This window comes from Coenobita brevimanus, chromosome 70 (genome assembly GCF_032717465.1).
Source record: "Coenobita brevimanus isolate Jiangsu-jjx chromosome 70, ASM3271746v2, whole genome shotgun sequence".
Taxonomy (NCBI): domain Eukaryota; kingdom Metazoa; phylum Arthropoda; class Malacostraca; order Decapoda; family Coenobitidae; genus Coenobita; species Coenobita brevimanus.
The window spans coordinates 24283692-24309575 of record NC_137023.1 but is presented as its reverse complement, the minus strand read 5'-3'; the positions used below and the strand labels follow the sequence as shown (position 1 = coordinate 24309575).

General features: G+C 40.8%; 1 pseudogene; it reads right to left on the bottom strand.

Annotated features, from left to right (window-relative positions):
• Positions 1 to 1715: 1715 nt before the first annotated feature.
• LOC145406403 (hemicentin-2-like) overlaps positions 1716 to 25884 on the bottom strand; it is a 664782-nt pseudogene continuing 640613 nt past the window's right edge.

The following is a 25884-nucleotide window of genomic DNA, read 5'->3' as shown; positions in this document are numbered from 1 at the left end:
ACTGGGCTGAACGCCTTTTCTTAATCAATAAAACCTAAGCTGCTTCGGAATCCTGCCTGATGACAAGGATAATTTTCTTCCCAATTTGTTGTTGTTCTGTTCACAAGGACTGTAATGAAGAGTTTGTAATTAACTGGTAATAAGCTAATAGGTCAATAGTTACAAAGATCTTTTGAAACTCCTTTCTCGTAAAACAAAATCACTATTGCATTACACCATGTTTTGGAATGTTCTATATTCACTGAGTAAATAAGTGGGCGAGCCTGTTTTGTACCTCTACTCCTGCAAACGACAATAAATATGCATCTGTTCCATCTTCTCCTAGGGCTTTCCCTCTTTTCATACATTTAAGAAAGATGTTTGGTTCATCTGGTGTTACCTCAGGTATTTCACTTGTGTCAAAGGAAGAGTTAGCTATTGATACTATTGTCTTTGATCTATATAATTCTTATAAAACTCTTCAAGTCTCTTCACCATCCTATATCTGCATTTGATGGCATCACCTTTTTTGTCTTTCAGTGATACAATTCATTGCTCTCCTAGTGTCACTTTTCTTCAGACCGGTTTCAAACTTTTTACTATTATGGTTTCTTTGTTGTGATGAAGGTTTCTCTTCCTTTTTTTTGTCTCTTTCTCTTGTTGATAAGCTTATTTAATTAAGCTCCTTGTATTTCAACTTTCTTTGTTTTTTCTTTTTTCTTTGTTATATATATATATATAGTGACAGCCAGTCCTACTTTACCGCCTTCCAGGTGTAGGGGCACAAGGTTAAGCTACGTTAACCCTCCAATTCTCGTTGATGTATATATACGTCCGAACGTTTTGTCACTGTGACTCCTGTTGACGTATATAAACGTGCCGCAATTGCAAGGCCCGTTATTTTCATATTTTTCATTTTTGTGCGTGATTTTTGATACATATACACGGGACACCTTCCTCTATGAGATGCCAAGCAGAGTCAATGCCTTACCCCACATGACCTCCCCCCCCTGCACGCCATTGTCTTGGCAATTCACCTGTTACCAGTAACCTGGCCAGTAAAGACACGTCACGCACGGTACGAAATTCAAGGCCAGAGAGATTCCCCAATCGATGACAATGTGGAGGACAAAGTTTATGTAGCATTTGAGGAAGAAACAGTCATAAATGATGATCACGTAATGTCTCCAAACAAGGTGAGGTATGTTGTTGTGTTTGGTGAGTGAAACAATGCTTACATTGCCTATATAACCGTGTGAAAACCAGTATACTCTTGTAGTTCATAAAAATTCGTACCAAATAAGTAAATAAATACCTTTTATGAGTAGTGTGGAACAGTCACCCCTCCCATAAAACACGTTTTCTCTGGAGCCAGCCCCATAGAAGACACAGTAAGGTAGGGGCACTGTTATCTGTATCCGGTATTTTAAACCTAAGGTGAGCGATTTCTCCATAAATTCTCGATGTCTCTCAATAAAAGTAGAGATTTTAACCAGGGAAAACAAAATCGAAAATCTGCCGAGGTTGGGGGAGGTCATTGGATAAAAATCTGCCGGGATAGGGAGGGTAAAGTTACCATTGTCCAGTATTTTTAAGGGTAGATAACTAACCTACGTCTCTTGATGGCATTACATGGTCACATGACGACCAGTCACTTCTTGGCAATGGAACGCATGTAAGACCATCATTTAGATGTTTTGCCTTATTCATCCTGGGTGTTAAGTGTTGTGTTAATGTTACTGACCTGTGATGGTGAGGGTGAAGGTGCAAGGTGTGTGTTGTCGCCCCACTGTGTTCTTAGCCCAGCACTGCACCACCGCGCTGTCCTCCACTTGCGTCAAGGTGTAGTGACCAGTAAGCCCCTCCTCACGACCCACGCTCACCAGCTTCCTCTCTTTCACATCTTTGGGGAAAAATGTAAGATTATGAAAGAAACCAAAAGCATTTTACATCAGAAATTATGAAATATAGCTGGAACGATTTCATAATTACATACATCACAAAAAATCTAAATTTTTCAGAAAATGCAAACTTACTGTTTTGTGTATACAGAATATACAGGGAACTGTACAAGATTTACTTGGTGATTATGAAACTCATTTTTTTTTTTTTAGCAAAAGATACCGGTAATATACTAATATGAAATGAGATTTGCCAGCTAGTTAGCCAAATGTTTTATCGATGTTTCCCAATGTTTATGGTGGCTGGTTCCGGTACAAGTCAGAGTTGTCAGTTTGCCTGCTGTTCGTGAGTGTAGTTATTTTGTAAGGTATGCATTAATTTTTCTTCTCTTTTTCTTTATAATGTTTTATTTATGTGATTGCTTGTTTAGTTGTGTAATTTAAGTTCGTATGGTAAATGATTTAGAGTGTTATTTAATGTAAGAGGACTCTGGCATGTTTTGGTTTTCTCAGAGATGGTAACTATTAGATGTTGCCTCATCGAGTTTGTGGTAGAAGTTTCTCGAGTAATGCAAACTTATATAAGGATGGGGAAGAGACTATTTCAAGTTCAGTCAGTTTTCAGTTCAGTTTGAGTCTAGTGCAGTGTTGGTGTAGTTCGCATATTTACGGTACTTGTGAAAACAGTGAAGTGTTGTCTAGCATTAAGTGTAACTGCAGTTAGTAAAGTATGTATAGCTCCAGTGCTTGTGAGAATAGTGAAGTTGGAAAGCATAAAGTGTAATTATTTGAAAGATAAAGACAGTGCTTAGTTTCGACCCCTGAGCTGATTCTGTGTACTGCACACCTAAAGGCTGCTCAAAGGAAGAACAACTCACTGGGCAACGTCCTTCCTGTACTGTATTATTGCTGTTGGAGCCTGTGGAAGTGTGGGGTGAGGACATAACAATATCAATATGGGTCTAATTCTCATCCGTTATAGTAGGACTTGCCTACGTTTGCGGCTGTGGTGTGGCCCGCACCTGTGTACAGTGTTGCCACGTTTTCTATACCGTTATCTCTCTCTCTCTCTCTCTCTCTCTCTCTCTCTCTCTCTCTCCTGGCGGGAAATGTGAGCCACCCTGAGTACTTTTGATCCTTTTATAAGTTATTTATAATTGTGCTCTCATTTGTTAATTTGGTTTTGTTATATTTAGTGATGCTGACAATGCATTCAATGCATGCCCCTCTCCTGCCTCTCTCTCTCTCACAGACTGGGTGTGGAAGTGTTGCCGCTCGCGAGTGAATAATGTTTTTTGTTTTTTACTTCGGTATTGGCATATGCCTACTATTTTGTCCTACATATTAGCTTATGATTATAAATGTGATTATTCCTCGCCCTTAAAATTATGGTAAAAGCCGGTAAATGTGAGCATTTTTTCCTAGCAACACCTGTACAAGATATGCTTCGGTCTACGGAGGTACGTACTTTATCTTAGGCCAGAGGTAAGTGTTGCCACTCACAAGAATTACATGAATTATTTCTTTTACTTTGGATATTGGCATATTTCTTCTTTTTTCAGGCTCATTATCTTATATCCATAACTGTGATATTATTACCCACCCTAAAACTACGCTAAAAACTATTAAAAGTGACTACAATTTCTTTTAGCAACACTGTACAATATGTATGCCATGTTTCTGTGTTACTGTATAAATATTTTATGCATAATAAGATTACTGTTGATTCATCCATCAAAATACACAAATGTATGTTTTATTCATCTGAATTTATCGAATTTGTGATGCCTTGTACATAAATAGCTTCCGTTTCACATCGCAAGTTGGGGAAACGTGGCACCACTGTACACAGGTGCGGGCCACACCACAGCCGCAAACGTGCGCGAGTCCTACTATAGCAAGTTACCCTAACTGATGACTTAACGGGCAGAATGTTACCCTTATAACTGACGCATGAAGTCATCAGTAGCATTAGCTCTGTGAAGGTTGGGATTTGGCCCATGCTAATATAGCATTTTCTTACACACACACACACACACACACACACACACACACACACACACAAAATGCCATAGAATTACCTCCAAAATATTGTATGTCAAGTCCTGGAAGTGTTTTTTTTTTTTTTAAATCTTCGGGAACACTTAGTCATCCATCCACACTGGCATCAATGAAATAAGTAAAAAATGATTCAGCAACGTGCGCCTTCATTCGGGAACAGATGAAACATTTCGACTGATCACCCCAGAAAATCATCAGAAAAGCCATCTTTTGACCTTAAGTCAACTTAGGCCTAGCCTAATGTTAACCTGCCGTAATACCTTGTTTTATTTAGGGGGATTGCGATGATACAGCGTTGCCGAGTCGTTTCACGAGGCACCCGATCCGATGTTCCCAGTAAGACTGATTGACCAATTGTACCCAAGAAAAAAATAAAAAACGTGCCGGAACACCTTGTATACAACCAGTAAAGTGTGGTTTGTGAGCGCAAAATGAGAAAGCGACGTTTGCACATACGCCTATCATCATAATTTCATCTTGGTGTAAGCTTTGATCAGTTCTGGTGGGATAGTTGAACAATAACAAACGCATAATTGAACTAAAATATTTACTTTTTCTCGTTTTTTTTCACACACACACACACTTCCTAATTTCACCCTCTAAGTGTAGAAACAACTTTCATGTAAAATTATGAGCATAATATCCGATATTTAATTGTCAGCATTCATAGAAGAAAACACAGTGTTACAAGAAATCTTTTTAAAATGGATTTCATGGTGGCGCATGTCAAATGAAGCCCTTGGTACATTCCCTTAGAAAGCTGGGATTCCCAGGCACTTCTTTGGTCTCGTGAGTAAATATATAGCTAAAAACTAAATTTATATAATGTATCCACTACCTTCTGAAAAAAATCTCTTCTCTATCTCACACAGTAGAAGAGTTATTAGCCTCTGAAAACCATTGCAGTTGGGCTGTGTCATGTCAGGCTGCTCATTTCTCAGACGAACGTTAACATCGTATTGCTATGCTTGCTCGCTCGTAATAACTCTCCCTATAAAGGAGAATTCGAAAAGTTTGTAAAAACAATTTATTCACTTGATGGAGTTGCTCTACTTAAACAGATTTTATTCATTTTTGACTAATTGTTTATTTTCATTACGAGGGTTTTAGCATTTCAGGGGAAACATTATTTTTACATGATAAACTAAATGGTTCACTTTAGAGTTTACTTACTTCAGATTAGAATAAGGAAGATACTCAACAATTATCACGAACTTACTGGAAAATTTTGTGAACAATATTATTAAAATAGTATGTATTCATATTTCCCACTTTTCATTAACTGGTGACGTCTCATACTGAATGCAGTAATTATCAGGTTCAGGAGTTTCAGTTATTACATTCACTGACAGTCATGGTGGAGTTTGGCATTTGTAGAATATATTGTGGAAACCTCTGGTTGCTTGTAATAATGTTTGAATGTTAATATCAAGTCTAATAATCAATGATTATAGTGCACAATTTCTTAATAAGAAAGGAAGCAGGAAATGGATGGGGCCAAATGAAATGATAATAAAAATGTTGCATACATTTTATTTCCAGTCTTAGCCAGAAGCCTTCATCCGGGAGGGAAAGGCCATGAATAAATCACTAGGTCACCCTGTCCGCCGTCAGGCTGACTTCCCTCCAAGTATAAACACACATCCCATTTACGTACCTCTCCACTTCATCCTCAGACTCCCCCTCCTGCTCTTCCCTCCCAGTTCAATAGCATGCACCTGCATAGCCAGTCTCTTTCCATCACAAAGTAATTCTAACACTTTACACCATATCCATGTCAATGCCAAAATGCTTCTGAAATGCCAGATTTGTCTGTCTGTCTCTTCACGTAACTCCAGATGTTTCTCACAGAAAACTCAGCTTTGCCACTCACAATCTTCATTTGTTTCTTTCAGACCCCAAGAAGCACGTTCACGTTAGACTGGGAATCACAATACTGTCCTGCAATTATAATTCCTCCCTCCTCGCCTCCCGATTTCTTTTAACCCGCCCCATCCCGACCACTTTTCCACCACTGACTCCCCTCAATCCCGACCATTTTAGGATTTTTTTTTTTTTTGGCTCAAACCTTCGCTTTTGGTGAGAAACATCGAAAATTCATAGAGAAATCGCTCACCTGAGGTTTAAAATACTCATTACAGGTATGAGTACCTCCTTACCTTACTGGGTTTTCTGTCAGGCTGGCACCAAAGAAAACGAGTTCTATGGGAGGATAATTATTTCACACCACTCATAAACGGTATTTATTTATTTACTTGGTACGAATTTATAAGTAGTACAAGAGTATATTGGCTTTCAAGCAGTAATATAGGCATTATAAGCATTGTTTCACTCACTAATACCTGACATTTTTTTGCCACATTACCTGATCATCATTTCTAAATGTTTCTTCCTCTAATGCTATGTAAAGTTTGTCCTCCACATTGTCATTGATTGGGGAATCACTCTGGCCCTGAATTTCGTACCGTGGCATGACATGGCTATACTGGCCAGGTCACTCATAACAGGTGAATTGCTGAGACAATGGCATGCAGGGGGGGGAGGAGGTCATGCTGGGTAAGGCATTGTCCCTGCCTGGCATCTTGTTGAGGAAGGTGTCACGTGTATACGTACCAAAAATGACTCGCGAAAATTGAAAATTGTGCAAATTAGGGACCTTGCAATTTTTTCGCGTTTATGTACGTCGACGGGATTGGCAGTGACAAAACATGTGGATGTTAAAGAACGTCGATGGGACGCCGCGGGTTAATGACCGCCTCTGTGTTTGCATCATTACTTTCCATCCTTACTCATCATACTACCTATGATTTGAGGACAATCACATTCTCCGTTTTTGACCATTCAGGCTCACTATGCACTCGGTGTCTTCATTCATCTCATGAACTTCAGGTGGTTGGTGGAGGCGTCCATCATCCACCCACTCATTGTAGTGGTTGTCTACTTTGGGGTAGCTCTACAATGAGTGGCAAGCCAAATAATTTTCTTTTACATTATTACCAACTAACACCTGTTCCCGTGTCAACAAGTGGGTTGGCGGAGGGTTAATGCCCCTCCCAGGAAAACAACTAACTAAAATTACAAACAAAAAGGTTCGGACTAGGACGGACAAACAGGTGACAACCAAGGACCGGACAAAGGACATGATTTGGATAGCGACATGGAATGTACAGGATGCGAATGATGAGGTGAAAGGCAGAGAGAGATTGTCCAGGTGCTTAAGGGTGCAAAAGTGGACATATGTGGATTAACTGAGACTATGAGTTGAGAGTGTGAGACAGTGGGAGTATGGATGGGGCATATACGTGTGAGTAGGGTGAGAATGAGAGGGCAAAAGAGGGTGTATGTATTGCTGTGTGCAATAGATGGAAGGAGAATATAAGAGAGTATGGATCAGTTGGTTCAAGGATTGTGTGGGTAAGATTGAAAGTAGGATTACAAACGTGGGCCATTGTGTGTGTGTATGTGACAATGCAAGACAGTGCAAGCAGAGTGAAAGAAGAGTTCTGGACAAATGGGGAATGATTGCACAGAATAGTCTAAGAGGAATGAGAGTGTTTTTGATTGGAGATATGAATGGAAAAGTAGGGAATGTGGATGTGGATGGTGTAGTTGGCGCGTGGGGTGTGCCTGCAGAAGTAGATGAGAATGCCAGTGCTCTAGTGGACACTTGTGTAGGGAAGGGGTTGGTGTTAGCCAATACCCTCCTTAGGCACAAAATGATCCACAGGCATAGATGGCAAGTGATGAGAAGGGTGCATGGTGAATTGAATGAACGGAAGGCAATGACTGATTATTTAAGAATAAGAAGGTACGTAATGGTTGCAAGAGCATACAGAGGTTGGGGGAGTGGACTTTCAGATCACCGCATGGTTGTGGTGTAAGTCAAGGTTCAAGTGCAATGGAGGAATAGAAGAAGTGAAGGACAGGAGGAATTATTCCATACAACGGGAGTGGAAAGCTTTCAAGGGGATGAAAAAAAAAAAAAGCCTGAATATAATTTATGGGGGAGGTGGTGGCTGAATCGGTAGAGAGGCGGCCTGCAGTTCTGATGGACACAGGATCGAATCCGGGCTGGGGCAGGGAACAGTTTAACCCGTCACGTCCCGAGGCTTTCCGCACCTCCGACATCCCCCAGTCCCGAGGTATTTTCGAAATTTTTTTTTTTGGCTAAAACCTTCGCTTTTGGTGAGAAACATCGAAAATTCATAGAGAAATCGCTCACCTGAGGTTTAAAGTGCCCATTCCAGGTAGGAGTTCCTCCTTACCTGAGTGGGTTTTCTAACATGCTGGCACCAAAGAAAACGAGTTCTATGGGAGGGTAACTATTTTATCCACTCATAAACGGTACTTATTTATTTACTTGGTACGAATGTATATGTAGTATGACAGTATATTGGTTTTCAAGCAGTAATAAAGGCATTATAAGCATTGTTTCACTCACTAACTAATCACCATACCTGACCTATTTTTGCCACACTACCTGATCATTATTTCTGGCTGTTTCTTCTTCTAATGCTATGTAAACATTGTCCTCCACATTGTCATCGATTGGGGAATCACTCTGGCCCTGAATAACTTTACTAGCCAGGTCACTGGTAACAGGTCCTTTGCCAAGACAATGTCGTGAGGGGGGGAGGGGGGAGGTTATGCAGTGTAAGGCATTGTCCTTGCTTGGTATCTTGTACAGGAATAGAAGAAGGTGTCCCGTGTATACATACGAAAAATCACGTGCGAAAATCGAAAATTGTGCAAATTAGCGACCTTGCAATTGCACGACGTACTGGTACGTCGCCGGGACTGGCAAATGCAAATCGTGGTGACGTACCCATACGTCGTCGGGACGGGGCGGGTTAAGGACTGAATTTCCTAAATGCAGACTTTCCTGATCTACCAGATGACCCGCCGACATGTCATAAAAATACCCCCCGCTAATACCAGTACACCAGTCCTGTATGAGACAGCCCTAGCATGTATTCAATATGGACGGTGGGTGTTAGCGCTGAAGTGGTGACATGTGGAGGTGTAGGAGGACTACTGGGCCTTGGGATAGGCCACTGCCCCCAAGAAATAGGCCCTGAAGCCTTTGCCCAGAGTCGGACACGTAAAAAAAAAAAAAAAGTGAAGGAGAAATTGGGTAAATATGATCTGGAGCAGATGGGGGAGGAGGAAGGTGTGTGTAAAATAATCATGGAAGAAATCTGTGCAGCATGTGAGGTGGTGTGTGGCGTGAAGAGAAGACGTAAGGGGGTGCAAGGAACGGCATGATGGTATGAAGACGTGAGGAAAGCTGTGGCGCAAAAGAAAAAAGCATATAATGAGTGGATGTGAGGCAGATGAATGAAGGAAACTGAGAGACGGAAGAGAGAATTATATGCAGTGAGGAAGAGAGAGGTAAAACGATTAGTAAGAGAGAGTAAGAAGAGTGTGGATGTGGAATTTGGAAGGAACTTGAGAGTAATGTGGAGGGAATGTAAGAAAATGTTCTGGAAGGAGGTAGAGAGAGAGTTAGATGATGATAAAGAAGTTAGAAAGGGAGTGAAGGATAAAAATGAGAGACTGATAATGGAGACGGGAAAAAAAGTGAACAGATGGAGAGAATACTTTAAAGAACTGTTAAACATAGAGAATGAAAGTAATGCGAGTATAAGTGAGCATAAGAACATAAGAAGAGAGGACAACTGCAGTAGGCTGGTTGGCCCATGCTAGGCAGCTCCTAGAACAGAAACTGAACTACTAGAATGAGATAGGGAGGGCAAAGAAGTGGCTGGGGAATGGCTGGGAGAAGCAAGGAGGTGAGAAGGAAGGAAGAAATCAGTAGGATGCAAGCAGTGGGAGCAATGAAGACAGTTATATGGGGAAAGCCCCAGGAATTGATGGAGTGTGTGGTGAAATGCTGAAGCATGGGGAGAGATAGTAGCTGCATGGATATGGAAGATATGAAGATTGGTCTGGGAGGAAGGTAGAGTCCCGGAGGATTGGAAATCATGTATAATTAGTCCCCTCTACATAGGAAAAGGGGAAAAATAAGTAGCCTATGTGGAAATCATATGGGCATTTGTCATCCTATTGTAATAGGAAAAGAATATGGCAGGGTACTTATTGACAGAGTTAGGGAAATAACAGATGAATTAGCTGGAGATAAACAGGGAGGTTTTAGGAAGCGAAGAGGTTGTGTAGTTCAGATATTCATCCCAAGATCTTTAGTGGAAAAAAAAAAATATTCCTAGAGAAGGAAAAAAAGTTGTGTGCGTCCTTCATGGATTTGGAGAAAGCATTGACAGGGTGGATAGACAAGGAATGTGCAGAATATTAAAAGTATATAGAGTAAATAGGAAGTTCTTTGATCCCGTGAAGAGTATATATTAGGGTGCTAAGGCTGTAGTGTGCATGGATAGCAAACTAAGTGATTTCTTTTTTTAATCTGAACGTTGGATTGAAACAGGGGTGTGTCATGTCTCCGTGGTTGCTCAATCTGTATATGGATGTAGTCATAAAAGAGGTACGAGGTAGGGCACTGGATGTTAAGGAATGTTGTGGTGTGGATGTGGATGTGATAGAAAGCATTAGGAGAAATACATTTAGGTCGTTTGGCCTTGTGGAGAGGATGGAGACCGAAAGACTAACTAGGAGAGTGTACATGATTGTGGTGGAGGAGGGGAGAAGGAGGGGGAGGTCGAGGATGAGATGAGGGTATGGAGTGGAGAGGTATATGAGAGAAGGGGATGTGAGCTAGGGGGAGGGCAGTGAATTGAGGGGGGACAGGGCGACATGGAGGTGATTTGTTTGTAGCCATCGCTCGCAGGATTGAGGCGTCTGGCATTAGATAGAACACATTTTTTCCATTTCTCCTTTCCCTGAAATCTCCATTCTCGGAGATTTCAATATTTACCACCACCTTTGGATCTCCTCTACTTTCACTGATCCACCTGGTGAACAAGCCTACATCTTTTCTATCCTTAATGACCTAGAGCAGCTTGTGCACCACCCTACCCATATCCCTGACTGCCTTGGAGAGAGCTCCAACATACCTGACCTCTTCCTTACAACTAATACTTCTGTTAATCTTTCCTCTCCGTTGGACTTCTCTGATCACAACCTTATTACCTTGACCTGTCCTATCACTCCAGTGTGGCTTGTGGACCCCCCAAAGAAACGTTGACTGTGGCACTTTGGAGCTGTGGATTGGGAGGTCCTCAGGCAGTACTTCTTTGATTTTCCCTGGAATGATTATTGCTTCCATGGCCAGGAGCCATCTGAGTGTGCTTTGCATATTACGGAGGTTATTCTCTCAGGGATGGAAGCATACATTCCCTTCTCATATCCTCTGCCTAATGCAAGAAAGCCTTGGTTTCATCACGCTTGTTCTAATGCTGTCCGCAACAAGGAGAGGGCCTACAAAAGGTACCAGAGCCAACTCGCCCCTGAATCACATCTTGTTTATGTTTCTTTCTGGAATCATGCTAAATCTGTTCTTTGCACTGCTAGAAATAATTACATCCGTACTAAATGCTCTCAATGCCCCAACTCGAATTCTTCCCGTTCCTTCTGCCACCTTGCCAAAAACCTTTCTAACAACTTCACCTCATCATCCTTCCCTCCTCTTTTCTACTCTGATGGCTCTGTAGCTATTTCTTTTCCTGATAAAGCAGATCTCTTTGCTCAGACTTTCTCCTCCAATTCCACCTTAGATGTTTCCAGAGTTGTTCCTTCATCACTTCCTCCTCTGACTTCCTTATGGCAGACATTAAAATTTTTTCAGCTGATGTATTTTCTGCCATCACTGGCCTTAATACTGTTAAGGCATATGGGGCTGATGGAGTCCCTCCCATTGTCCTCAAGAACTGTGCTTCTGTTCTTACACCATGCCTAGGTAAACGCTTTCACCTTTGTCTTTCAAATTGTATCTTTCCTTCTTGTTGGAAGTTTGCTTTCATTCAGCCAGTCCCAAAGAAGGGTGACCATTCCCAAGCCTCTAACTATCGTCCAACTCCTTTAACATCCTGTGTCTCAAAAGTTTTCGAATCAATTCTTAACAGACAGGTTTTAAAGCATCTTTCCTATCACAACCTTCTTTCTGATCATCAGTATAGGTTCCGTCAGGGACTCCACTGGCAATCTTCTCACTACCTTTCAGACTCCTGGTCATCCTCCTTTCGAGACTTTGGCGAAAACTTTGCCATTGCACTTGACATCTCAAATGCTTTCGATCGAGTCTGGCATAAATTTTTATTTTTCAAACTGCCCTCTTACGGATTCTATCCTTCTATCTATGCTTTCATCTATAGCTTCCTTTCTGGTGGTTCTGTAGCTGCTGTTGTAGACGGCCATCGTGCTTCTCCTAGATCTATCAACAGTGGTGTTCCTCAGGGCTCTGTCCTATCACCAACTCTCTTCCTTTTATTCATCAATGACCTTCTAAGCTGTATATCTAACCCTATCCACTTGTAGGCCGATGATTCCACCTTTCACCTTTCCATTCGGTTCTCGCAACGTCCATCTCAGCATTTACTTTAATAAACAAGAGATGAGGCTATTCCACACCTAATGTCTGACTTGGTTCGTATCTCTGACTGGGGTAATAATAATCTTGTTTTTAATACACCAAAAACTCAATTTTTAAACCTATCAACCCGACATAATCTTCGACAAGAGTACCCTCTAATGTTTAATAATACGCAGCTCAATCCTGCATCATCCATTAACATGCTTGGAGTTTCATTCACTCAGGACTTATCTTGGAATGATCATATTGCATCGTTTGTAAAATCTGCTTCCAAGAAATTGGGTGTGCTAAGTCGACTCCGTATCTTCTTTACCCTTGCACACTTGTTGACTTTATACACGGGCTTTATTCGCCCCTTGTGTAGATTACAACTCTCATATGTGGGGAGGCTCCCCACATACAGCTCTTCTCAGTAGGGTGAAGTCAAAGGCTTTCCGTCTCATTAACTCTCCTCGTCTTACTGGCTCCCTTCAATCTCTGTCTCTTCGCTGCACTGTTCCAACTTTATTTCTTTTTTATCGCAACTTCAATGGTCACTGCTTGTATCCCTTCACCTCTACGACGGGTGCGTAGCACCCATCTAGCAACAAACTCTCATCCCTTTTCTGTCCAACTCTCTAATGCAAGAGTTAACCGTTACTCCCAGTCCTTCATTTATGCAGCAGGTCAGCTCTGGAACTGTCTCCCTCTGTCTGCATTTCCTACTTCCTATGATCCCCAGTCTTTCAAACACAGTGTGTCCAGGCATCTCGAAATGAACGGATCTTGAATTTGGCTCTCTTTTGTATTGTTTTTTTCTTGGAAGGAACGGTGTGCGGGCCCCTGACCATTGGTGTCTTCTTTCATATATATATATATATATATATATATATATATATATATATATATATATATATATATATATATATATATATATATATATATACAGTATGTATGTATATAATTTCGTCGAAGGAGACAACAAACTTGGTTCTGTTACATAATCATCCAGATTCCATTAGTCACCTACAAATTAGCTAAAAGTCATTAACGACTTGATTTCACCCTTCACATCAGCGTCCTACAGTCTGGTATCAGAATACCCTAACCTTATGCCTTTTTACACTACACTTGACAAAGTCAGTGGAGGGTGTTTTTATCACTGGGATCAATAAGTGTCCGTCCGTAGAGTTGGGCAACAGGGAGGCTGCCCGGGCGTTGAGATTTCCTTTCTGGTTCAGATTTCAGAAAGTGTTGAATACACATTCATGAAATTTCACATACTTAAGTGTCTTATATTGAACTGATGCCATTTGATAGGTGAATGCTGTGTCTTAAGTTTTTTTTTTTTTTTTGAAAATTATTTAAAAAAAATTTCAATGATCTTAATGCGACCTGCTCTAGGACTCTGAATGATCCAGGTTGTGTCCTTAGGGCGTTCTCCTTACGCCCACATTTACAGGAAAATATTGGGTAGAGGTAAGGGCCATTATGCACTTGGATAGGTGTGCAGGGAGGTGGGGGGGGCTTCGTGTGGAGGAGAGTTGCAACAGCTTAGCGTTTGCCTATGTTTGGTGTGTATTGAAATAGACTGATGTTAATGCTTAACTCAATAACTGATATTTGCATCTTTCTTAGAAACCATAGGTACCATTAATGCAAATAAAATAAGATAGTAATCGGACACAAACCAGAGATCACCACCAGGAAATGCAGTGTAAGCTATAGAAGTGAGCTTGTGCTACACTCAGTCCTATCTGTGGCCGCCCAGTAAACTAGTCTGGTGAGTGCGGATATTTCAAGTGCGCTCTCGTAAATTTGTCCAGACTAAAAGAGATGCTGGACCATCTGATACTGGAAAACTAGGACTGAACCTGTAACATATATATATATATATATATATATATATATATATAGATAGATAGATACAGGAAAACTAGGACTGAACCTGTAACATATATATATATATATATATATATATATATATATATATATATATATATTAGCAGCAGCAGCAGCAGCAGCAGCCATTACAAGTTCCCTGCTGAACAAAGGCCTCCCCTAACCTTCTCCACGAATTCATTGACTGGGCCAATCTCTCTCATGTTTTCCCTGCAAATTTCTCTATCTCATCTCTCCACTTCATATCTGGCCTTTTTCTACACTGCTTACGTTCTCTTGGTGACCACTCAGTCAGCTTCTTGCTCCGTCGATTATCTCTTATTCTTGCTACATGGCCTGCTCACCTCCATTTTTGTTCTTTTATAACTTCTAAAATGTCTTTGACTTTAGTTTGCTCTCTCACCCAAATTGATCTTTTCCTGTCTCTTAAAGATATTCTCAACATTGATTTTTTAATGGCTCTCCGAAAACGGATTACTTTATTTTCCATAGATTTTGTTAGCTTCCAGGTCTCACAACCGTACTTCATAGCTGGAATTATACATTCAGTTATACACTTTTCGTTCCATACATATCGGCAAAGTACTTTTCATAATTTCTCTATGAGTATGTTTACCAAGAGCTTTCCATCCAATTGTAATGCGTCTTTTTCTTTCGGTTTCATGGTGTCTCGTTAATTTTAGTATTTGAACCAAGTAATTGTACTCCTCGACTTTTTCAAGAATTTCATCGCTTATTCTCATGACGCTCTTTGGAGTATGTGGATTAACCCCTCCCATCCGGCAGATGTTGTTGCGAGCTCTCCCCACAGCCGGGTATTCTCGACAGAAATCGGCAAAATCGTCTGTCTTTAAAGCTTCATATCTCTCTTAATACTTAACCAATTGCAACAAATGAGGTTTCATATTACTCAACAATCCTTCGATTTCAAGTTGATGGCATCAGATGGTCGTAAAGTGCAGATAGGGGGAGTGAATGGGGAATGAGAGCAATTTTTGGTGTTTTTTTGCCAGTGTCCATATGCGTGGCGAAGGTTCAGTGACACAACAATGTCTTACACTAGCCCACCACACTTATATCACTTCGATGACACTTCCAGGACACCAAAATACACTACAAATACTGTTTCCGTGATTATTTTCCCATAATCAGTCGTATTGGGTGAATGAAGACTGGTCACAGTAGCAGCAACCTTGAACTCACGCTGCTCATCTTCCTCGTTACAGACAGACAGACAGACAGACACTCGCGCACTCTCTCGCTTGCTCTCCCTCTCTCTCTTTCTTTCTCTCTCTCTCTCTCTCTCTCTCTCTCTCTCTCTCTCTCTCTCTCTCTCACACACACACACACACACACACACACACACACACACGGAAATGTATGTTTGGCTAGGATTGTTGCTCGATTCTGGCATTGGTGATCGAGTAGAAGTCTGGGTATTGCAACTCCTAGAAATGATACTATTACTACTAGAAGTACAAGTACAACTACCACTACAACAACTACTACTAATACTACAACTACCACTACTACAAGTACTACTACCACTACCACTACTACAAGTACTACTACCACTACCACAACTACTACTATTATAACTACCACATCTACTACTAGTACTACCACACCTGTTACACACACTACCACCGCTACTACCACTACAAGTACTACTGGAAAAAAAAATAAATAAAAAAATGCGAACCAAGTACCGGTGGTCATTTATGTACTGCCCAGAAACGGAAATACTTATCACTGTGACTTTCTCTTTCCTTTGAGTTATAATTTTTCAACATAAATATGTATAAACAAATATTTCCCAAATAAAATAAGGCTGCGAGTTTATCACGAAACATACTTTCTGCCTCCATTATTCACATAAATATATGCAGAGCAGTGAAATCATATTATCTCTTTCAACAAAAACAACACACCTGTATGTACAAAACTAACTTATTCATAATTCCAAGACTCCTACCACTCGGTCTTTGTGTGAAAATCAAAGAAACAGTCAGAACACAGTGCAATCTCACATTCAGCACACCACCACTTTGTCATACAGCGTTGCTGTGGTCGGTGCGATGAATTGGCGCAAACAGAGCAATGCCAGAAGGCTTCTTTGCCTGCAATTGTGAGAGGTAATATTTCCAGGAAATGCCTGCTGAGGTAGTCCCTGCACTGCAGGCGGTCAGGCACTTGCTGTACACTGTGCCTACATTTCATGGAAGTAATTACCTGTCCAAACCTCTCCAGAAGGCCGTAAAACACATCCTTCTCGAACTGTCCGAGGGATGTGCTGGTCTGTGTAACCTTGTACAGATTGAAGGCATTCCGTACACGGATGTCCAGTACATGTAGGAATGCCTTTTTATACCACTTACAGCACCTCCTCAGACAGTTGATTGTGCCGATCTGCATATCTGATTTATCGATGAGTTGCATGTTCACGTTATAGTCCAGAACAGCATCAGGCTTGAAGACTGGCTGCCTCGTTCTTCTATCGACCTTGCTTGTGTCAATCAACTTACCTTTGAGGACCGTGGAGAGGACATTCACCTTTCTCTTATCATGCCAGTGAACTGCCAGGAGTTTACCTGATTGCAAGGTCCTGCATTCCCTCTTCACGGTGGCTTTGGGGAAGGATGGCCAATGCTTCCTCTTTGCACGGACAGTGCCACATGATCCAATTTGGTGTTCTTGCAGGTACTTTGCAAGACTTGGTGCCGTGTAATAATTATCAGTGTTCAGGATATGAGTGCCACTGAAGTACCTGACCACAGAGCCAGAGAAACCATGGGGTTCGTCCTTTGACAACACCACATCACACGCTGTATATGCAATCAAATCAAGCACGTACCCAGTCTTGCAATCACACAAGACAAAGAACTTTATTCCGAAACGATGTCCCTTAGATGGAATGTACTGGATGAAAGCAAGACATTCCCTGAACAAAACAAGCAACATGTCATTAACAACCTTCTGAAGTGGCCTGAAGAATGATCGAAATTTCTCCTTCATCATCTCTACAATTAAAAAAATTTTTCCACAGCCTATCGTTCGGATGTGGGCCCATACTGGTGGAAAAATGTAAATACCTCAAGATATCAAGATATCGGTCATGTGGCATATACTTACAGAATACTGGCGTCGCAGCAATATCGTCCACGAGCCAGTAATCATGTATGTTATGTTTCCTAACATGAGACATCAACATTGTCAAGGCTAGCCAAGCATACGTTTTGCTAACACTCATTGCAGTCCATTCCTTCATTTTTGCACTCTCTCTCACGTGTGTGGTTTCAGCCCAATTGCAGCAGAAATCCCTGAAACTGTTCAATTCTTTCACAATGAACTCCATCACTGCTGTTGTGAAAAAAACAAGGCAGAAGTCCACTGCAGAAGAAGCTCTGTTGCAGGGAAATTTTGGTTGCACACCTACATTTGTGTCTTCAAAAACAGATATTTCAGGCTCAAACCCCATCCCTTCCTCCCACACAAAGGTTTCAAACCTACCAGTCCATGATTCCTGCCTTGCCTGTCGTTCACGTGACCTGCCCCATGCCCTGCCACGGACCCTAGCATGGCGGCGTAGTGGCAATTCCACCGACTCACCACTAGATGAGGCAGGTGATGAAGCTTGTGATTGTGATCATGGTGGTGATGGTGTTGGTGAAAGGCGTCGCTGGGCACGTGCCTGCCGGCATGCACCTGCACCAACTTATCCAGATGGGCCAGATTGTGGAGAAGTGGCACGTGGTGAGGCAGGCCAGTGTGGTGCACTGCGTGGTGAGGCAGGCAGGAGTGGTGAGGCCTGTAATGATGCAGGCCGGTGTGGTGAGGCCTGAAGTGAGACAGGTTGGCATGGTGATGCAGGGGATGAGGCAGGTCAGCGTGGTGAGGCACATGGTGAGGCAGGTCGGTGTGGTGAGGCACATGGTGAGGCCTGAAGTGAGGCAGATCGGCGTGGTGATACACATGGTGAGGCAGGTCGGTGTGGTGAGACAGGTCGGTGTGGTCAGGCCTGGAGTGATGCAGGCCAGCGTGGTGATGCATGTGGTGACAAATGAAGTGATGCAGGCCGTGTGGGTGAACTTGGTGGTGATGGTGTATGGGTGGAATATTCCACCCTATGCCACTCTCCTGCCCGGCAGCTCAGCCTGAGGCGTTTTCTCCTCCCGCCAGCCTCCTCGCTTCCCTCACTCTCTACCTCCCCGTCACTTTCTCCACTGTGCGTATATCACCCTCTGCAGGATCATCAACTACATCTGATCCTTCATCACCAGGAAAGGCTGATGATCCTGGAGACGGAAAATATCGCTGCACAGTGCCGAATTCACAGTCACTCTCTTCCTCTGAGGCATATTTTTCCATACTCAACATGGCTAAGTCTGGTTCTTCAAAGGAGTCACTTTCCCTAGTCACAATTGGTGATAATGGTACATCTAACTCCCTCCCTATTGCACTAGCACTAAAGCCTTTCCTCTGAGGGCCTTTGGACTTCATAGGAGTGGAAGTCAGAGGGTGCGGTCGGTCGGCCAAGGGTCGGAACACAGGAATATCTTTACGCATAGGCCTATCCATCAAGGAGGTACGCAGGCAAGTGGAGCGTGACTGGGATGCACATAGGGGGTTGCCAGCGGGTGTGGGTAGTGAAATAATCAGCTGAGTATTCAAACAATGACGCAGATTACTAGATCATGTATACATGACCCCCAGATGGCCCCGGGAGGACATGTATACATGTCACCTGGATGGGATGGGTTAAACATGACTTTAGCTTTACTCCAGTTCATCTTTAGCTCTAGTTTGAGACCTTCTCTCTTCGGGTCATTTAACATATCTAGCAATGTGTCTACTGTTTTTGAGATTAGGACAATGTCAGCTGCAAATCTTAAATGGTTTAGCTTTTCTCATTTATGTTTACTCTTTTGTTCATCCAGTTTAGCTTTCTGAAAATACTTTTTAGGCATGCTGTAAATAATTTGTGGTGAAACTATATCTCCCTGACACATGCCCTTCTCAATTTCTTTTTTCTTATTTTTTTGGTAATTTAACTGTAGCAGTTCCCTCTTTACGTATGCTTAGTTCTCGCAATGAATTAATTACTATGTGCTCCACTGTCAAAAGCCTTTCCATAATCAACAAAATCTAAACTCAGTGATTTATTATATTCTATAGTTTTCTCAATTAGCTGATTCACTGTATGTAGAGGATCAGTAGTCAAATACTGGCTTCGGAATCCTGCCTGTTCACAAGGTTGGTTTTCTTCCAAACTTGTTGTTCTGTTCGAAAGGACTTTAGTGAGGAGTTTGTAAATGACTAATAATAAGATAATGGGTCGATAGTTACTAAGATCTTTTGAGTTGCCTATTTGGAAAGTAAAATAACTATTGCATTAAACAATAGTTTGGGAATTTTCTTCTTTTTTTATACATTGAATAAATAAGTGGACGAGCCTGTTTTGTACTTCTACTCCACCATCCAGCAGTAAATCTGCTACCATTCCATCCTCTCAGGGAACCATCCCTCATTTCATATTTTTAAATGTTCACTTCGTCTGGTGTTACCTCATGTATTTCACTAGTGTCAGCTGAAAAGTCAGCTATTGGTACTATTGTCTTTGATGCATACAATTCTTTGTAAAATTGTTCAACTTCCTTCACTCTCTTCACCATTCAATGACTTCAACGTTTTTGTATTTCAGTGATATAATTTGTTGCTTTCCTATTGTCATTTACTTCGGACCTGTTCCAGACTTTTTCCTTTTTTGATGGTTTCTTTGATTTATTCCATGTTTTTCTTTATTTTCTCTTCTGTTTGTCTCTTGTTGTTAAGCTTATTTATTTTCCCTCATTCTATTTGATCTATATTTTTCTTTCATTTCTTTTCTTCTTTTTTATGAGCTCGGGTGTCTCTTCCAAATAATTCTTGGCTTTGGTTGTATTAGGTTTCCCTATTACCTCCACTGATTCTGTTAGCACTTTAGTTAGTCTATCATTCATCTCATCAGTGTCACATTCAGCATTGCTTTGAGCATGAATCTGTTCGTTATTTCCGACTGAAAGGCTGCTTTGTTTTCTTTTACATATATTGAGCATATCTTTTTATTTTTAATCATCTTCTTTCTTTCATTTCTGAAACTGAATCTGGCTGATCAACCCAGCATTCTGCGGTCACTTTTTATATTGACTTTGGAGAAAGTGACACCGATGTGGGACTTACGTGTGTATTGACTTTCATCTTATGGATTCCTCAAAATACAACTGCTAAATATATACCACATTTCCTGCATATACAGCAAAAAGCAATGGAGATGTGACGGGGAGGTGAGTTATTGGCTGAGGGTGATAGGGGGGCAGGTAGGGTAAGGAAGGTGAGGTCTCAGTGGAAAGGGATTACATATCACGGCACAAGGACGGAGAGAAACAAAAGAAACAAGGGACAGGTGAAATGGGAAGTCCTTAGGGAGAGGGAAGGAATGTTAGGTAAGGAAATAGAGATCACAGGGGGAAAGGGATTGCCAATCCCAGCAATCCTAATTGTACTTACCTAATTGTATCTTTACAGGAATGAGTCAAGCTCGTACTGTCCCGTGTCTTAAACCATATTTATCGTACATATCCTTAACTTCGTGAATTGTTTTGGCACACACTATTTCATTCGGTAGTGCATTCCACTGATCAATTGCTCTATTTGGGAAACTAAATTTCCTTATGTCTTTATCACCTCTCTTCTCATGAAGTTTTTTGCAGTGTTCTCTTGCTGATGCTTCCTCATAGGTTAAGTAATCATTTATGTCTATTTTCTCCTTTCCTGATATGCATTTATATAGCATAATCATGTCACCTCTTTTCCTTCTCTCCTGTAGTGTTGGTAGATTCAGTTTATTTAGTCTTTCTTCGTAGCTTAGATCCCTTAAGCTTGGTACCCATCTTCCAGCGGCCCTTTGAACTTTTTCAATCTTGTCTATGTGTTTTTTGAGATGAGGACTCCAGACTACTGATGCATACTTCAGGGTTGGTCTGATGAATGATGTTATTATCTTTCTTAGCATGTCTTCATTTATGTATGTGAATGCTATTCTCATATTGGCAAGCAGTGTATACATGTTCCGTACCTTCTCACTGATGTGGTCAGCCGGAGATAGTCTGTTATTGATAATCACACCTAGGTCCTTCTCTCTGATGTGTGTAGGGTTTTACTTCCTAACGTATAATCCCAATCAGGTCTATTTCCAATTTTACCAAACTTGTTTACATGACACTTGTCCACATTGAATTCCATTTGCCATGTGTTACTCCATTCATGAAGTTTATTTAATTCTTCTTGTAGCTCTTTACAAGAGTCTGTGTTAGTAATTCTCCTCTGTATTTTTGCATCATCTGCAAACATATTTAGATAGCTTTCATTTTCAGTGTTACTGTCTATATCATTTATATACACTAAAAACATGATTGGTGCCAGCATTGAGCCCTGTGGTACTCCACTAGTCACTTCTTTCCATGATGAGTAATTTCCCCTTAGTACTGTTCTCATTTCTCTTTTCATGAGAAAATCTTGCATCCAACAATAGAGATTGCCTTGAATTCCTCCTTGATGGTACAGTTTCCATAAAAGTCTTTGGTGTGGTACTGTGCCAAATGCTTTCTTGAAATCTAAATAGATACTGTCCACCCATCCTTCTCTTTACTGTAATGTGTCTGTTACTCTGTCATAGTAGCTCAACAGATTAGTAACACATGATTTTCCTTTTCTGAAACCAATCTGTCTTTCTGTTATCATATTGTGTTCTTCTAGATGATTTACCCAAGCTTTTCTTATAAGTTTTTCTAATACCTTGCTTACAACACTGGTTAGTGATACTGGTCGGTAGTTAAGTGGATTTTGTCTATTCCCTTTCTTGAATAAGGGAACAATGTTTGATTTCTTCCAAATATCAGGTAGTTTACCTTGACTCAAGGATTTCTTGAAAATTAAAAATAGTGGTTTACTTAACTCCTTTGCGCATTCACGTAGCACCCCAACATGAAATTTCATGAGGACCATTTGCTTTTCCTTTGTCTAATTTACATAGCTCCTCCTGTATTTCTTTTTCTGGTGTTTGTATATCTGGTAGTATGTGTGGGCATGCATGTTCCACATAATCCCTCTCAATTTTTTTTTTTTTTTTCCTCTGTAAAAACTGATTGGAAATTCTTGTTTAGTGCTTCACAAATATCCTTCTCTTGTGTATAGGTGATTCCATCGTCCGTAATGGATTGTATTTTATCTTTTACTTTGATTTTGCTTCAGCTTTGGTTGATCACTACTTTAATTTATTTTATCCTCCTCAAACTGTTTTTAGGCATCCCTCCTTATTCTTGTATAATCGTTTCTTGCCAGTTTGTAATTATTATACGCCCTTTCACTATTGTGTCTTCTGTATCTATTCCACAACAAATCTCTTCTTTCTTTTGATTTTTTACATTCTGTATTGAACCATTTCTGTATTTAATCTGCTTCTTTGTGCTGTGGGATGTACTTCTGGACTCCTATTTCACAAAATTCACAGAATTTTTTATATACAGCATTTAAATCTTGTCCTCTAAGGTCATTTTCCCAATCAACTTCTAAGAAATACTTCTTTAGGTCTTGATAATTTCCGTTTTTATAGTTTAGGTTCTTTTTGTAACTTTCATTGCTGTTAACTATGTCATATGCTATCCTGAAGTTGTAATTTAGTACTGCATGATCGCTTTTGCCGAGTGGAGGGTGATATATTAAATTGTCAATATCATATTCATGCCTAGTAAATATTAGATCTAGCACTGAAGGTACATCGAGTCCTCTTTTTCTGGTTGTTTCCCTCACATGTTCCGTTAGGAAAAACTCTTTACCACGAGATCCAGGAGCTTTTGGTCCCAACGGCTTTCTTGGCTAATTATATCTAGAGTATTCCAATTTATATTTGTATTAAAATCTCCAGTTAGTATAATTCTTCCCGATTTCTCTTCCATTTTATGTAGTAATGATCTTAAACTCTGAATTGTACTCTCTGCCAGGTCCTCATATTCGTCTCTTTCCCATGTGTTTGATCTGGGTGGCATGTACAAATTGGCTACAATTACTTTCCCTTCAGATGTGCTGATCTCTACTGCAATCAGTTCTACTTGTGATGGTATATCTAGTTTTATTTCATTGGCTTTTAGATTTTTCTTAGTTAATATTATAATTCCTCCTCCCTTTTTTAAATTTCTGTCTCTTCTCCATATATTGTATTCCTCTAAGTTTAGTATGTCGGTGGATATCCTTGGTGTTAATTTTGTTTCAGTTAGGTATATTATTTGAGGTTCATTTTCTCTGACATAATCATTCATCTCAAGTAATTTCGATACCATTCCATCCACATTTGAGTATATCAACTTTATCATCTTGTTTATATACTTGTCATGACATGGTTTTACTATCTTCCTCCTTTTTATTCCATCCTGTTTGTTTACCACTTTCGTACCTGCAATCCTATTACTTTGTAAAAAAAAAAAAAAAAATCCTCTTCTCCTCTTCTGATCTTCCCTCATTTTTTGTTTTTGCTTCCTCCCTTTTCTCTTTCAGTAATTCCAGTTCCTCTTGTGTTAGGCATCTTTTTATCCATACATTTTTGAACTCCTCTTTTTCCATAAGATTCTTTGCATTTTTAGTATCTCCTCCACAGTGTTTACACTCTGGAAAGTCACCTTTAGAGGTCTTGTCTTGCTTTTCTCGTATTTCCCTAACCTTTTGTGTTCCTCTTTGTCTTTACTACAGATTTCCTCTGATACTTCTTTCAGTAAGCTCATTACATTTGCCATCTCCTTTTTGTCTCTTGTGATCTTGTTTTTTACTTCTTCCTCTTCTATACCAGTGATTACTATAGATTTGTTTACATCTACTGAATCTCTGACTAACTTTGGATTGTTTTGGATTATTCTTTTCACTTCCTGTTTAATGCTTTTTTCGTCCACCCTTGTTTCTAAGTCTTTCTTTACTTTCACCATTTCAGCATACGCGGTTTCCACATCATTTTCGTAGCTTTGCACAGCTTCATTCACCTGTGTTATCTTCTCCTCAATATCACTGCTTTGGTCTATCAGACTGCTTACTTGCCTAATTGTGTCTGTGTCATTTTTGAACTCTTCCATAACACTCTCGTGATTGACTACTGTACTTGCCATTTCACTCATTTTCTTCCTAAGTGTACTCAGTTCCACTGTTAGTTCACTGATGGTTGTGTCTTTCTTGTTGGCCTCCCTTCCTAGTTTTTCTATTTCTTCCTTTTGCAAGTGCATCTGCTTCTTTATTTCATCAATTTCATTTTTGAAAGCCATTTCTAGTTTGTGTACACGTTCAACCAGTCTGTGTGTGTGTGTGTGTGTGTGTGTGTGTGTGTGTGTGTGTGTGTGTGTGTGTGTGTGTGTGTATGTGTGTTGAACGTTAAGCCTGTGAGGTGGAGCAGAAAATCTTGAGTGGTCGGTAAATGAAAGGATGAGTGGCCTATTTCCTCGGGCACTGATTTGGTACTTCTAGTTTTATGCAGTCATATTCCTGTCTTAGAGCTCTCAAATTATGTGTAAGTTAATCAGGGTTAAGATGATAATGATGATAATGAGGACCGTGGTGGTTTTATCAATTAATAACTTAATGATATCAAATACTTAAACGATCATGTTGTTCTAGCATCATCATGGTCATTTAAATTATTATTGTTTCTATGATGCTCACATTATGCACTTGACAGACAGCGGAAACGAATTTACTGGCAAAAAAATATGTCAAGCGGTACTGGTGAGGGACGCCTTCAAGAGATGGCACCGTTATTGTAAGGCAACTTCACTGCCTGCATACATAGGCACCCCTCAACTCCTTCTGCATCCCACGAATGTACTGTAAGATGCTGGACCCTAGTACAGCTTACAGTCCACCACCTTCATATTTCAGATGAATCTGGGGCAGTAAATTCTACTGCTAATAGCTGTAGAGCTATTAGTAAATGATTAACTTGGATAATAATGCAGTTGGTCAATAATAGGGTAAATCAACCGGGTTTTGTTCGGTAACTATAACTGACATAAATTTCGACTGACGAAGAGAGTGTATGTGAGTGAGGTGGAGGGGGAAAGAGGGAGGGGAAGGCCGAGGATGAGATGGAGAGAAAGGGGTGGAGAGGTGTATGAGAGAGGGGTGTGTGAGTTGGGAGCAGGGGAGTGAAATGGCGGGGGACAGGGCGACTTGGAGGCGAGTTGTTTGTGGCCACCCCAAACGGGATTGAGGCGTCTGGCAATATATATATATATATATATCGTTTTTAAAGGCTCCAACATGCTTGCATGTGTCGGCTTTGGTCACCTAATGGCGGCTCTCCACGCTGCACGATCCATTGCAGCCTCCCTGTTCAGTCCCTTAACCCTAAGGTCACACTTAATGACCTCGTCCCAGGTCTTTCTCGGTCTACACCTCATAACCCCACCCCCAATATTAACACTTCTCACCTTCCTCACCCAATTATCATCCCCCATCCTCTCCACATGTCCAAACCACCTCAATCTA